The sequence below is a fragment of the Erpetoichthys calabaricus genome, chromosome 5 (assembly GCF_900747795.2).
Source record: "Erpetoichthys calabaricus chromosome 5, fErpCal1.3, whole genome shotgun sequence".
NCBI classification, from domain to species: Eukaryota; Metazoa; Chordata; class Cladistia; order Polypteriformes; family Polypteridae; genus Erpetoichthys; species Erpetoichthys calabaricus.
In genome coordinates, this window is record NC_041398.2 from 8,363,388 (window position 1) to 8,377,333 (window position 13,946).

General features: G+C 40.1%; 3 protein-coding genes across 3 annotated transcripts in view; all 3 read right to left on the minus strand.

The window, feature by feature from the left end:
* The window catches only part of LOC114641540 (tigger transposable element-derived protein 1-like), a 769,935-nt gene that overhangs the window by 557,019 nt on the left and 198,970 nt on the right, over positions 1 to 13,946 (minus strand). The gene's annotated exons all lie outside the window — the stretch shown is intronic.
* LOC114641539 (zinc finger protein 501-like) overlaps positions 1 to 13,946 on the minus strand; it is a 419,195-nt gene that overhangs the window by 374,572 nt on the left and 30,677 nt on the right. The gene's annotated exons all lie outside the window — the stretch shown is intronic.
* The window catches only part of LOC127527844 (gastrula zinc finger protein XlCGF7.1-like), a 196,757-nt gene continuing 189,507 nt past the window's right edge, over positions 6,697 to 13,946 (minus strand). Inside the window, exon 2 of the mRNA XM_051927984.1 lies at positions 6,697 to 6,827. The gene's annotated coding sequence lies outside the window, so the exon portion shown is untranslated. The remainder of the gene's footprint in view (positions 6,828 to 13,946) is intronic.

A 13,946-nucleotide genomic window follows, 5' to 3' on the forward strand; every position in this document is an offset into this window, starting at 1 on the left:
AAGGACTAAGAAGGAAAGAAGATGGCGGGGAGTCTCTTCTTGGATAGAATGACAAGCACTGGGGTTTGCAGTGCTGTGTGTCACAATGAGAAGCAGACTGTAATCAGCGCCCCCTACATCTCCAGAATAGGTTTGTATCTGGTCTGGCCTACTGGCTGTCTACCATTTTATAGCGTCTCACACACAATGACCCTCCTGCACAGGTTCAAAACCTCATTCACTGAGCCCCTCTATCCAGGGTTTAGTCTTCTTTATAACTGCAGTGTAAAAATCAGCCATCTGACACCATGTGACCACTGACCAGTACCCTCCACTGGTCAGTCGATGTCCCCACAAGTGTAGGTCATCTATGTGTTTGTAGTTTGGGGTCAAAATGAATTTCACAGGATTTGGGGAGCAGCACGTCTGTGAGTGAATTTGGTGTTGAGAATGCAGGGTGAGTGCGGCTGTCAGGGCCTCCATTGTTATTGGATTTGAGGAGCCAATCAGCTGTGAGGGGCGGGGTGTGAGAGAGTAATGTGGATGTAGCAGCAGTTAAGTATTTGGTTTGCAGTGCACAGTGAAATATATAAGCGTTTGTTTTAGAAATGTCATAAAGAGATGGCTGAAATGGTAAAGAAAACAAGCAGAATGTTTCTGGGGGATGCCGAGTAGGGAACTGGAACTCTGTGTTGTTCTTTCATGCCCATAATAAGTCTTGCCAGTTGGCACATATGCAGTTTTCTTAATAGGATTTGTGCTGAATTCAAGTGATATTGAAGAACAAGGACATTATGCAGAAAAGACTTTTATCTTAGGCTGGTTGTGCTCTACGCTAAAGTACCTCATGTCTTTTAACCAATCAGAGAATGATATTCAGACATTAATTCAGCACTGTTATGCATATTCAATTGTTTATAAAATGGTCCTCTGCCCCTTCTTTTTGACCATTCTCTAACAGACTATTGTGACAAATGCTTCGTCTTCGGCATTTTCTGAGGAGTAAATTAAAGATGCAATGGACGAGTTTCCTCCTGCCTGATTACTGACTCAAAGGGGTTTTATTAGACTTGTCCTAATAGAGAAAAAGTTTCTGTTTTTAATTAATAAGTTGATTTCTTCCAAAGGGGGCACCTCAGACCTACAGATACTTGTCTGACCAGAAGGGTCCCATGTTGATTCACAACCGCATGACCCCCGAGTGTCATTGAAAGTCCACTGTTTAAAATTTTGCTTGAGCAGCACTACTGAAAGGCACTATATAGACTAAGTATCAGTAGCTCTGGAATAGTAACTATGTGTAGGAGCGAGTGACAGATGGGACTACTGCAGAGTGTCCCCCCTCCATTGGTCACTCAAGGGGTTCATAATTTCTGAATCAATCCACTGAGGACTCACGGGTCAGTCAGATGTCGGCCATACTGATGAGAGTTTGGTGTTCTACTGAGTCACTTGACGTCACATTAGACATTAAACTTCACCACCTTCTTCTTGTTTCCAGATTTGTCAATTCTGCTATTCTGGAAATTCTGACATTCTCAGAAAAAATAATTCTTGGTCAAGGTTGGGATCTCCCTCCAGTGACAGAGGAAAATCACAAGTGGCAGTTTGAAAGGCTTCATATTCATTCAAGCAGTAATGGTCTGAATTTTCACCTTGTCTGACAAGCTGGAGATCAATTTCAAATAAATGTACACTTAGATAAGATTAAATTATACTATGAGGGTTCTAAGTTGATTCAGTAGGTGTGATAGACGAGGTCCACATTATCAAGCACCCACCCCCTGACCCAGTCACACACACGCCTCATTTTTGTGTAAATTTAATGTAATAACTCAACTCTTGCCATGCAAGAAATAGACAAGCTGTAGTTCTGTATATCTGGAAACATCTAATGTTGTATTCCTGACTGAAGGATTGATGAAACTCTTCCAGTATATTTAATTTTCTTTTAGATTATTGGACAAAGCAAATTAAATGTATAAGCAAAGGGCTAAAAGACACTAAAGTCCAACCTCACTTAAACCTTAAAACTGTCTATTCTAAAAATGCCAGGGTGTTTGAGGTCACATCGTCAGGTGCAGCTCTCAGGTAGACGTCTTCTTTGTCTTCTTCTTTCAGCTGCTCCCATCAGGGGTCGCCACAGAAGATCATCTTCTTCCATATCTTCCTGTCCTCGTCATCTTGTTCTGTCACACCCATCACCTTCATGTCCTCTCTCACCACATCCATAAACCTCATCTTAGGCCTTCCTCTTCTCCTCTTACCTGGCAGCTCTATCCTTAACATCCTTCTCCCAGTATACCCAGCATGTCTCCTCTGCACATGTCCAAACCAACACAATCTCACCTCTCTGACTTTGTATCCCAACCGTCACACCTGAGCTGACCCTCTAATGTCCTCATTTCAACTCCTGTCCATTCTAATCCTGTCCATTCCTATCACACCCAATGCAAATCTTAACATCTTTAGCTCTGCCACCTCCAGCTCTGTCTCCTTCTTTCTGGTCAGTGCCACCGTCTCCTGCCCATATAACACAGCTGGTCTCACTACCGTCCTGTAGACCTTCCCTTTCACTCTTGCTGATACCTGATCTAAATCAGGGGTGTCCAACTCTGACCCCAGAGGGCCGCAGTGGCTGCAGGTTTTCCTTCCTGACACTTTCTTAATCAGTAACCAATTTCTGCTGTTAATTGACTTCTTTTCCATTCCCTTCCCTTTGTTAATTAAAGAATCCTCTGAATTACTTCTTTTTTTCCTTAAATGGCAACCAAATAAAAATGAGATGTGAAGTGAACCAACGATTGACCAGCCAGGGGGTATCAGCATGACCAGTTGGGGTATCAAACTCCCACCAGTTTCACTCTAACCAGTTTCTTAATTAGAAGCCGATTGTTGTTGTTAATTGAACTCGTTATTTAATTCCATGGCTGTGCTCTCGTTTGACCACAGCAGAAAGCAGATCAGCGTCACCAAGACCTTCATCTTTCTTTACTTTCTGATACTGTATGACAGCAAAGGTTATCTGGTCATGTGTTGGGTCATTTTGTATTTCATTACTGTTTGGTTGCTAATTAAGAGATAAAAGAAACAGATAAGGGGTCTGAGTCTTAAATAGCAAGTCAATTAAAATGAAGGGCAAAAAAGTTAATTAGCAGCAAAAATGGGTCATTAATTAAGAAAATAGTTAGCAAGAAAACCTGCGACCCTCCATGACTGACGTTGGACACCCCTGATCTAAATTAAACAAGGAAACAGTCAAGTCTCCATGTGCCTCGTGTGTTCTTGAAAATGGTGATGGTAAGCAGGCGTGTGTGTGTGTGTAATGAAGAGTTACCGGTAAGTTCAGGAGAAGCCATCTATCTACCCAAACAGCACAACATTGTACCTTGTTAAACAAAGGCCAAAAAACAAAAAAAGTAAATAATAAAACATAAAATGACTATGAATGTGTCTAACTGTACTTACCTTATTACCTCAGTCTTTCCCACCAGACTCCCTTTCACTCGTCTACAGCATATCCAGAGTGAGGTATTCTCAGTTTTATGTCTAAACCCAAAGCGTCAAGTTCTTCATCTGACCGGTGCTGTAGACTCCATGAGGAGAGGTTTGCTTCAGCCATACACCTCGATACACACACAGCCAAGGGACTGGCAAAGCAGGGAATGGGATTAACAGTTGGATCAGCAATCTTGGATTCTGCCTCACGTGTGATGAAGGGTGTGAGGCCGAGCGTCGGTGATGTGGCACTTAATTCTAGGGAGGCAACAGTGCAACACGTCCTAACAACACAGTCAAGAAGGATAAAGATACAAAATGGCAACAGGCCACACTTACAATTTAGCAATAAAAACAGTTTATTAATTGTCAATTCATTATTAACACCAAATGCTCATGTATTAATAATCTGTAATGTACAAGGTCTCCAAGAACTCAAAGTAAAAAAGCAGAAAAAATATATAAAGCAAACCAAAATGTCAAGAACGTTCACACTGTAACAGGCCTGGCTCATCTTTGATTAACTCTGCTGGTTATCAGATGAAACGCAGAAAGCAAGCTGATGAAATGTCGGCTAACAGGAGCACCGCAGAACAATCCCACCACTCAGGTGAGTCCTTCTGAATGAAGACAGACCAGGGAGGGCAGCTGGCTTTGTTCACGTCTTACAAGTCTGTCCTTCTCAGAGTGCCATCCACTTTGTGCTCCAGTCCCAAACTCCAAATGTGCTACGGGGTGCAGTGGGGTTGCCGATCTGGAAGTGGCACTCTATACAGTGGCTGATGAATGGTGACATAAAAATCAAACAAAAGTGATTGATCACAAATGTCACATTACGTGTTTGTGTGATCTTTGTGATGACATTACAGTTTCAGAACATGCTAACTGATAAATAACAGACTTATTCAGTGCATGGTCACAGATTTGAAATCAATAACACATGAACTCTGAAGTCTGCATGTCACGGCTGTCCTCAACAGTCCACTCAGGAGTGACTGACAGTTCTTCCCACCAATCAGCTTTCTTCTTTTGTTTTCAGTTGGTACCTGCCTTGTCTGTGCTGTCCTTTCTGATTTTGTCCTCGTCACCTCTGCCACTGAGTGTATTTCATCGATGTCATCTCTTCATTTTGTGTTTTGCACTTTTTCTATTTTTTTGCATTTCATAGCCAATGTACCCTTTTTAAATAAGTCCTTGTAAGAGTCAAGCTATACTCACACATTTAACTACATCAAAGAAATGAAATGTAAAAAGAGTGTGGAGAAAAAAATGAAACATAAACGTACAAAATAAAGAAAATCCAAGCAGAGTGAACCAACGCCGAGTAGTGAGGGGTCAAATTTGACCTTCAGTTGTGGGGGTACAGAAGGGGCCACTTCTGCTTTTTGGAGTTTTCTGTCAAGTAAATGAAGCTGAAGCTTTGTGTAGCTGACACTCTCTCATAGCAGAGCTTTCTAATCGTCTATCCTGCTGTTGGAGTTTATTGAGCTCCTGTGGCCTCCAGCTTGTAGTCTCGACGTGAAGAAACGTTGTCTTGGGTATCGATATAAAGAAGGTGCTGAACTCAAACTGAAACCTGAACCAACACATTCAGAGTATAGAGCGTCCTTCACACACCACCCCAGGATATACTGCCATGGAGCAAAGTGACATCTGTTATATTTTTAGGTTAATTTATCAAATGAACAGCTGGGTCAGCAGAGATCTCTGTGTTTCTGCTTTGTCTTCCCTTTTTCTCTTATATGTCAGACAATAAAATCAGTTCATTTCATTTTCATTGTGTTCTGCATTTATTACGGTGCCCCATATCTCATAACATTATTATTATTTTAAATAATATTCCTTTTATACATTAATTGATATTCTTTATAACTGTGGTCCCCCGTAATAACCCTAGCATACTGTTGTGACTCCTTCTTCACATCTTAGACATTTCTCTTTGAACCCTGAATGTTTCATTTTATTTGTATTTAGATCTTCTTAAATTCCCAATTTTGGACTCACCCTTGACAGACAGCCGATGAATTTATTTGGTTTGTAAAGACTCTTATCATTTATAAATGATAACATAAATTAGTCTTATAAAGCCCATCTACGGTGGTCTGTCATGTGACAGCTCTCTTTTTAGTCTCCTGTCCTCCTTGACTGTCCCTCCCCAGTATCTGATTGGACAGCATTGGCTGTCAGCTGACGTCACTAAATGACTTCTTCATTACCAGGATTAAGAACGACTGTCTGCACTCAGCCCAGGCGTCAGCCATCAGATGACATCCCAGAGACGGTATGAGTTCATTGTTACTCAGATAAGGTCCCATCTCCAAAGCTCGGACACAAAAATATTCCCCTCATTGTCAGTGGCACCTCCTGGCAGTTGGCACCGCACTATGGATTTGATTTGACTTCTCCATTTTTTATTATTACATTGACCTTTTTCAGTTGTATTCTGCGATTAAAGTAGTTATCATCGCACAGTACTTTTGCTACCTCATTCTGTTGTCTGGTGTTTGTATTGTTCAACACCTTATATGACAGCACTGGTGCAGAAATGATCAGTCCCTGTATGGCTGACGTCCTGGCAGTACAGTTTCTGAGTCCTTCATGAAATCTTATGTGTTGCTGATGATGGCTGATACAGGAGGACCACTTCCAATATTTAGAACAGCTAAGAGGCTTACCACAAGTAGGCCAGTCATTTATGAATATGAAGACCACTGCTGTCTGAAAAGCATTAACCACATTAAGGACAACAATGAGATTTTTTTATAAGTTGTTGAAGAAGATTCTTGCTGTATTTTGAAAATGTGTTGTATTCCAGTGTGTTCATTCCAGTGTGAATTCATATGTGGCTCTGAGGTTACCTTACATCTACGATCTGTTTGCCACTTTCCGTGTTTTCTCTACTATTCTTATGTACAGTACTTATTAATTACTCTAAACTGGAGTCCTTAACCATATTCAGAAGATTTTTCTTCATTTTTTTTGCCTGAGGATCCAATGGAAAGACCATTTGACATTTCTGGGACAGACTTTACTCCAATATGTCTTTGCGTGTTTCTCTGAAAAGTTTCTCTGGAAGAGTACCCTTTACCACATTCAGAACAGTTGTACTGCTTCTCTCCAGTTTGGATCTTTCTGTGGGCTTTGACGTGAGAATCGTTTGCCACACCCTGGCGGGCAATAAGTTTTCTCTCCAGAGTGAATTCTCATGTGATCTTCCACATTCAGTACAACTGTAAGGCTTCTCTCCAGTATGACTTCTTCTATGCTTATAAAGGGAATTGAGGTGTGAGAATTGTTTGCCACATTCCAAGCAAAGGTGAGGTTTCTCTCCGGTGTGACGTCTGATGTGACTTTTTATGGTGATTTGTTGTGAGAACTGCTTATCACATTCAGGACAACAATAAAGATTATATTCAGTATGAGTTCTGATGTGGCACTGAAATGTGCTTAAATATAAGAATTGATTCTCACATTCAGAACAGCAATGAGATTTTTCTTCAGTATGGATTTTGGCATGTGGATAAAGACATTTCTTTGGCTTGTATAACATTTGACACATTTAGAACATACATACTGCATTCTCGCTTTAGTGGGAGTTTGGGTGTTTACTTGAAAAGATCTAATGTTTAAAACCTTTTTCCACATTGACAACAGCAATATGGCTTCTCTCCAGCATCAGTTTCTGTGGGCCCTTGAAAACTGCATTTGTCAGAAAATTGTTCGGCACATTCTTGACAATAATGAGGTTATTCACCTGTGTGGCTTCTTCTGTGGTTCTGAAGACAGCTTCTCCTTTTGAACGACTTACCACATTCTGGACAACAATGTGGTTTTTCTCCTTTGTGGATTCGTCTGTGGTTCAGAAGAGGTCTTCTCCTTAAGAACGACTTACCACATTCTGAACAGCAATGAGGTTGTTCTCCAGTGTGTATTTGTCTGTGTCTCTGAAGACAGCTTCTCCTTAAGAATGACTTACCACATTCTGAACAGCAATGAGGTTTTTCTCCAGTGTGTATTTGTCTGTGTCTCTGAAGACAGCTTCTCCTTAAGAACGACTTACCACATTCTGAACAGCAATGAGGTTTTTCTCCTGTGTGGATTCTTCTGTGCCTCTGAAGATCGCTTATACATGAGAACGACTTACCACATTCTAGACAACAACAAGGTTTTTCTCCAGTGTGAATCTTCATATGCTTATTAAGATCACTTTTGAGTGTGAATTGTGTGCCACATTCCAAATAACATATTTTTTCTGTGTGACTTTTAATTTCTTTCTCCACTTGCTGTCGATCAGTTTTGATGGCTTCTGTCTGTGTTACTCCAGTAGCAGGGAGAGAAATGCACTGCAAAAAGGCTGCTGTCAGGTTCTCAGATCCTCTTGCTGATTTCTTCATTCCTTTCTGTTTGTATCGAAGAGAGTGCTGACCAAATGAAGGTGGAGAGAAGCTGCCATTCTTCTGTAAATCTGAAATAACACAACCATTTTAACTATATTTTCCGCTGACACTTTTATCCAAGGTGACTTACAACATTTGAGACATGATTGGTTACATTTTTCTTGTTCTTTCAACTGGAGCACAGGCAGGTCATGTGACATGCTCGTGGTCACAAGGTGTCAATAGCTGAATTTGAACCTGCAACTTCAAAGTTTGATGTCCAAATTCCTAAGCACTACCCACCTTTTAAAATAAATGTAACAGTACAAGTAAAGTGGTGGCACACTGGTTGGCATTCCTTCCTCTCACTGAGGTAGTATTTATGGTCTGTCCACTCCAGGTTTGTTATTTATATGTTCTGCTGCTGTCTGTTCAATTTCTACACCTTTCTCTCATATCTGAAAGACAGGCCTACACTGATCAATTGATCACAAATCAAAATCAGCCAATTTTCACTCCAAATGACTTGACTGAGGGCGGCACGGTGCAGCAGTGGGTAGCGCTGCTGTCTCGCAGTTAGGAGACCCAGGTTCGCTTCCCGGGTCCTCCCTGCATGGAGTTTGCATGTACTCACTGTGTCTGCGTGGGTTTCCTCCGGGCGCTCCGGTTTTCTCCCACAGTCCAAAGACATGCAGGTTAGGTGCATTGGCGATTCTAAATTGTCCCTAGTGTGTGCTTGGTGTGTGGGTGTGTGTGTGCCCTGTGGTGGGCTGGCACCCTGCCCAGGGTTTGTTTCCTGCCTTGCGCCCTGTGTTGGCTGGGATTGGCTCCAGCAGACCCCTGTGACCTTGTAATTAGGATATATTGGGTTGGATAATGGATGGATGGATGACTTGACTGATGATCAGCAAATTAGCTGATCTTAACATCTGATCTTGAATGATAAAAAACATGTAAGACAAAGTTCCAACATTACCAAAATACAGAAACACGTCCTCGTCAGTCTAACAGTTTTATTGTCTTCCTACAAGAGAGAACAAATTTGCGGTTTGTAATATTTGTGCAAAAAGAAGTCAGTGATGGAGAATTCTCTGCTAACACTTTCAACAATACAAACCTTATTCAGCATCTGAGAAGTCAACACAAAATGGACTGGTGAAGAACGAGCTGTTCAAAAGCTGAGGTTACCAGTAAGCTTAGTCTAGCTCAGTCGCCTACTCTCACTCGGCCTCCAATAATGGCAGCACTTAGAACACTCAACCTTATAATACTGACAGCAAGAATGCCACAGACTTACTGTGACAGCAAAAACAGTGGAAGTTGTAAGGATGGACAACCAGCCATTTTCAGTTTTGGAAGATGTCACCTTCTAGATCATTTAGATCCACGATTCCATCTGCCACTGAATGTTTATTGACTGATTTATTTGTATAATTAATTTACCAGGCATTAGATGTTTTTTTCTAGAATCCCTTTGATTAGCCTTTCTGTGAATGTGTAAGTAGACGGGTGGAAAGGGATACAGAGTTTTTACCGCGTTGGTACATAAATATAAATTGTTATCAAGTGGACGTAGATGAGTTAGAAATTATAATCAGCCCTCTTATTGGCTCGTTGGGTACAATGGTACGATCCTAATTATTACACATAAATAAAATACTAATTATGCTAATAATCATTGAGTGAAAATAGTCACTATACAGTTATGAATTCTTTAACAGATATTATTATCATAATGATTTTTTCCCCCAAACTAAACAATGGTACAAGGACACGTATTTCACAGATGATTGCAAATCTCAAACACATAAATTGCTTAGTGCCGGTGTCTCGACCACATAGACGCACTCGGAGTGACAGACAACAGCTGAGAGATCCAAACAAACTCCCCGCCAACAGAACTGCAGAATGCATGAAGAAACTGTCAATAAAGATAAAAATGATATTTGAGTCAGCAGCATGAGAGGTGAATGTTTATCTCTGTGAACCTCATACCACAAGAGATGCTGGGCCACTGGCTTTCTGGAGGACCAATAAAAGTCTTCGTCCTACCTGTGCCCTCCTTATACGAGTGAGGACAGCGAGGGTCTGTTCAGTACGGCAGCACACGTCGTGGATGACAGGAGGACCAGACTGTCCTCAGAACATACAAAGATGTTTATATTCGTAGATAAAAACCTGAAACATTCATCAAGACTGTCTCGTTTTCTTCTTGTCTTAGTAGACAGCTAAAAATATCTAATTGAACATTTTATATGATTAGAAATGTGGAGTATGATTAAGACATGCCTTTTGTTTTGTTCAGCTTGTTTTTGTTCCATTATGTGTGCATTATGGGTAAATGTTCTTTGTGTATGCTGTATGCAGTAGCACTTTATTATGGAACATTTATGCATGGCTAAAATTACATTTATTATTTAAAAAAAAATAGAAAAAGAAAAACAATATTATTATTATTGATATCAGGAGATGCTAATGGAATGGAAGATCAATATCAGCTCTAAAGACTCCGATCAGAGCCGTCCTACACAATAATGTGTCTAAATTTGGGTTTTCTTCTTAATTGTAATGTATGTGATGATATTTACATTCTCTAGAACCTATTTTCATTTTACGTAATGCGCTGTTGGCCTAACATACGTCACAGCTTCAATCAAAGCTTTGTGATGTTCAAGTCATGCACTCAACACTTTAGATTCTTCCTTATTCACCTAAGTTTTTCTAATTTATCATTTATTAGGTAAACTGTTGTTTGTTATCATGGGCCTGAGCAGGTGGTCTTTACCCAAGTTTAATTAACTGTGTTTTCAACTCTCATTTCAATCTTCTAAAATCATCAAAGGACCCACCGTTAGAATTTTTAAATGCTCTCTTTCTTTTATATTTAATCACATTACTCACTTATTCCAACATTCCCAGGTGACTCTTTTCCTTCTCTCCCATTTCTCTCTGTGATTTTCTCTTCAGATTCCGATAACTCTGATTTCAAATCTGCAGAATTCTCCTGCATAGCCAGTCGCCCCATATTAGTGGAGCAGGGCTGTAAATTAAATGGAGATTCTTCACAAGCCTCTTGCTTGAAAATATCCTCAGTTTCATACTTTTGAAGTTCAAGACCAATGGAGAAATCATTCAAATCCTCAGCTTTAATGGCAGCAGTCACCCCTTTACACTCCTCCTCCTCTTTAAACACTGAAATTCTTTCTTCGTGATCCTCCAGCTTCACACACACATCCTCTGGTATGAGACACTCACAGTCCTCTTCTTTAATGTCCACCGCTCTTTCATCCACACCAACTTCTTTGGCAGAGGCCATGCTCTGTGGGAAACTCTTCTCTCTGTTTACGTGTCTGCCCTTCTCTTCTCAGTTTCACTTCTCACATGGACAGCCTGAGCTGGAGGCCATTAAAAACCTCAGTGTATGGCCAAGTGAAATGGGAAACCCCTGTGAAAATAAAAGTGGTAGAATTAACTTCATAAAGTCAGTAAAAATAATGAGCACACTTCAGGGTCACAGTGCCCTCCATGAGGTTTGGTTCAAAGACACATTTTTCTTGATTTCCTACTCTGCCTCACAGTTTAAAATAACAAATCTAACAATTCAGATGTGATCAAAGTGCACTGCAGACCTTCATTAAAGGGGATTTGCAGACATTTCAGTCCCACCATGCAGATATGACAACACTTTATCTACACGGCACCATCATGTTTGGACACAGCAATGGCAGGTCTATTAAAGCTTCATATTTAGGGTTTTGTTGGATTTCCTTGATGGACTTGAACTGGGAGCTTCTTTCTGTTAAGTTGTTATATTCTATATCTTATATATGTGCTCCTATTTGTGGGATTACGGGACTGCATCCCGACTGGGAGTAGGACATTCAGGATTTGATGAGAGTGGGTTTGTACAGCTTTTTAAGCTCCAAATGTAATGATGCAGGTTTTCAATCTGTAAACATTTACGGTTTAAGTATCATGAGTAATAATTAACATAATTACAATTTCAGGTCCTGAAGACCAGGGGCTTGTTGTATAAATGGTACGTACGCACAAAAATGTTGCGTATGAACATTTCCACATTCAAATCATGATGTATAAAACCTAAATCTGGCCTAAAGCCACACACATTTTCATGGTGGCGCCAACACTGGTATATGGAAGTTCTCCACTCAGTTTTGCAAACTGGCGGCACTCCGCGTCAAAGCAGTGCTACTGTTCCAGTGTGGTTTCCCTTTCTTTTTTAGATCCACATCCCTAACATGGCTTTATAAATACACTGAAAATAACTGCATACTGTTTATTAGTTTAATGCATCTGATTGTAATTAACCTGTAACAATATAATGGTCCATAAAATTGACAAACTATTCTAAATACAATAGCTGCTTTAGCGTTGTTACTCTAACTGCACCTTTTTCTTCTTTTTTACTTAGCTGCTCCCGTTAGTGGTTGCCACAGCAGATCATCTTTTCCCATATCACTCTAACTGCACCACTTGGAGTATTTATATCACTGTATCTGAGTGTGAATCACAGCTCAGCAGCTGATCAGAAACAGATTATCGGGATACAGCATCAAGCACACGCTGCCTCAGCCATGCTGTCTATTGAACTGCTCTCATATGGCAAACGCTTCAGAGCCTTTCATGTACGGACCTCATGGTTCAGAAACAGTTTCATCCCAAGAACTATAAAGGCACTCAATCAGTCCATCAAGTGCTCCTTGTTGAATTGTTGGTACTTATAAGTACAATCACCTCATTGTAAACTTGCGAAGCAGTCATAATATTACACAACCTGAGCCATTTTATAAAGCGTGTATTTACATATGATGACAATATCATTTTTAACATGAAATGCAGAAAAATATGTTTATTATATTATACAGATAACTTTGTTTAAATAATTTATATTGTTAATAATGCCACAGTGCTAGTGAGGAGCTGGCGCTCTGTTCACGGATTGTTCCTGCCTCACGCTGTATTCTTGCTGGGACTGGTGCAACACTGGAAGGATAGATCGATAGAATAATTAAACACGTACTAGGAAGATCTCGCCAGAAAACTCAGCAAGAGAGAAAAGAATGGGAAGTTAAACTCATGTTAAAATGTAATACATTACAACATGGCTTGAATAAAGACAAGAGTTTTATGGCGAGATATGAGGATTGTTTGCATCTCTCTGACTGACACAGATAACCTGTCTACAGACCCATATTGTTTTGAAAAACTCATCATGAATTTCAAAGGACTTTGTTGGACAGTTATCGTATCCAAAGATCTTGACCATACATTGTTCTTCTCTCTCTTGTTAAATTAACTTATTAGCCTGAAGGAATCTATTATCTTTTTACATTTAAGATTTCTCATTTAAAGATTTGCCAATGTTGTTTCTTGTCCTAGAGTGTGTATATAAACGCAGGGAATTCCAGTTTCTGTATTACATCTCGCCTGAAGAAGGGGCCTGAGTTGCCTTGAAAGTTTGCATATTGTAATATTTTTAGTTAGCCAATAAAAGGTGTCATTTTGCTTGGCTTTTCTCTACATTCATAATGGCTAACACGACACAACACCCTAGTACCACAAACACTGACACACACACACACCAGTCCAGAAATGGTATTTTCGCACAAATGGAGGTGTAAAACATCAAGATTCATTAAAATTTTGAAATGGAATTTTTGGAGGATTCTACGGAAGCCAAGAGAGGACGTGGAATATCGTTATTTTTTAAAATTGTCTCCCCGAGAAAATGGACTAACTTTCATAGAGATCTCAATGAACTAAAAGATCTTGTTTTCTCGAAATTATGAAATAATTGTATCTGACGTTTAATGTTTAGCTTATTGAAGCCACGTCCTATTTGAAATGGCAGAAGAGCAGAACTGTATTGATCAGCGCGTCACATTTTTGCTCAATCAAGAGCTGACGCAGGCTGAAATATGTTTATGCCTTAGTTTAGAAAATAATAACGTTAGTGTCCATCATTTAAGAAGACGGTTAGCAAGGCTTCAGCTGTATAAGCGTCCCAATGTAAGCGAGCCTGATGCCAGCAGCAAAGGGTAAGTTTCGTTTTCTCGACATCGCAATAAAATT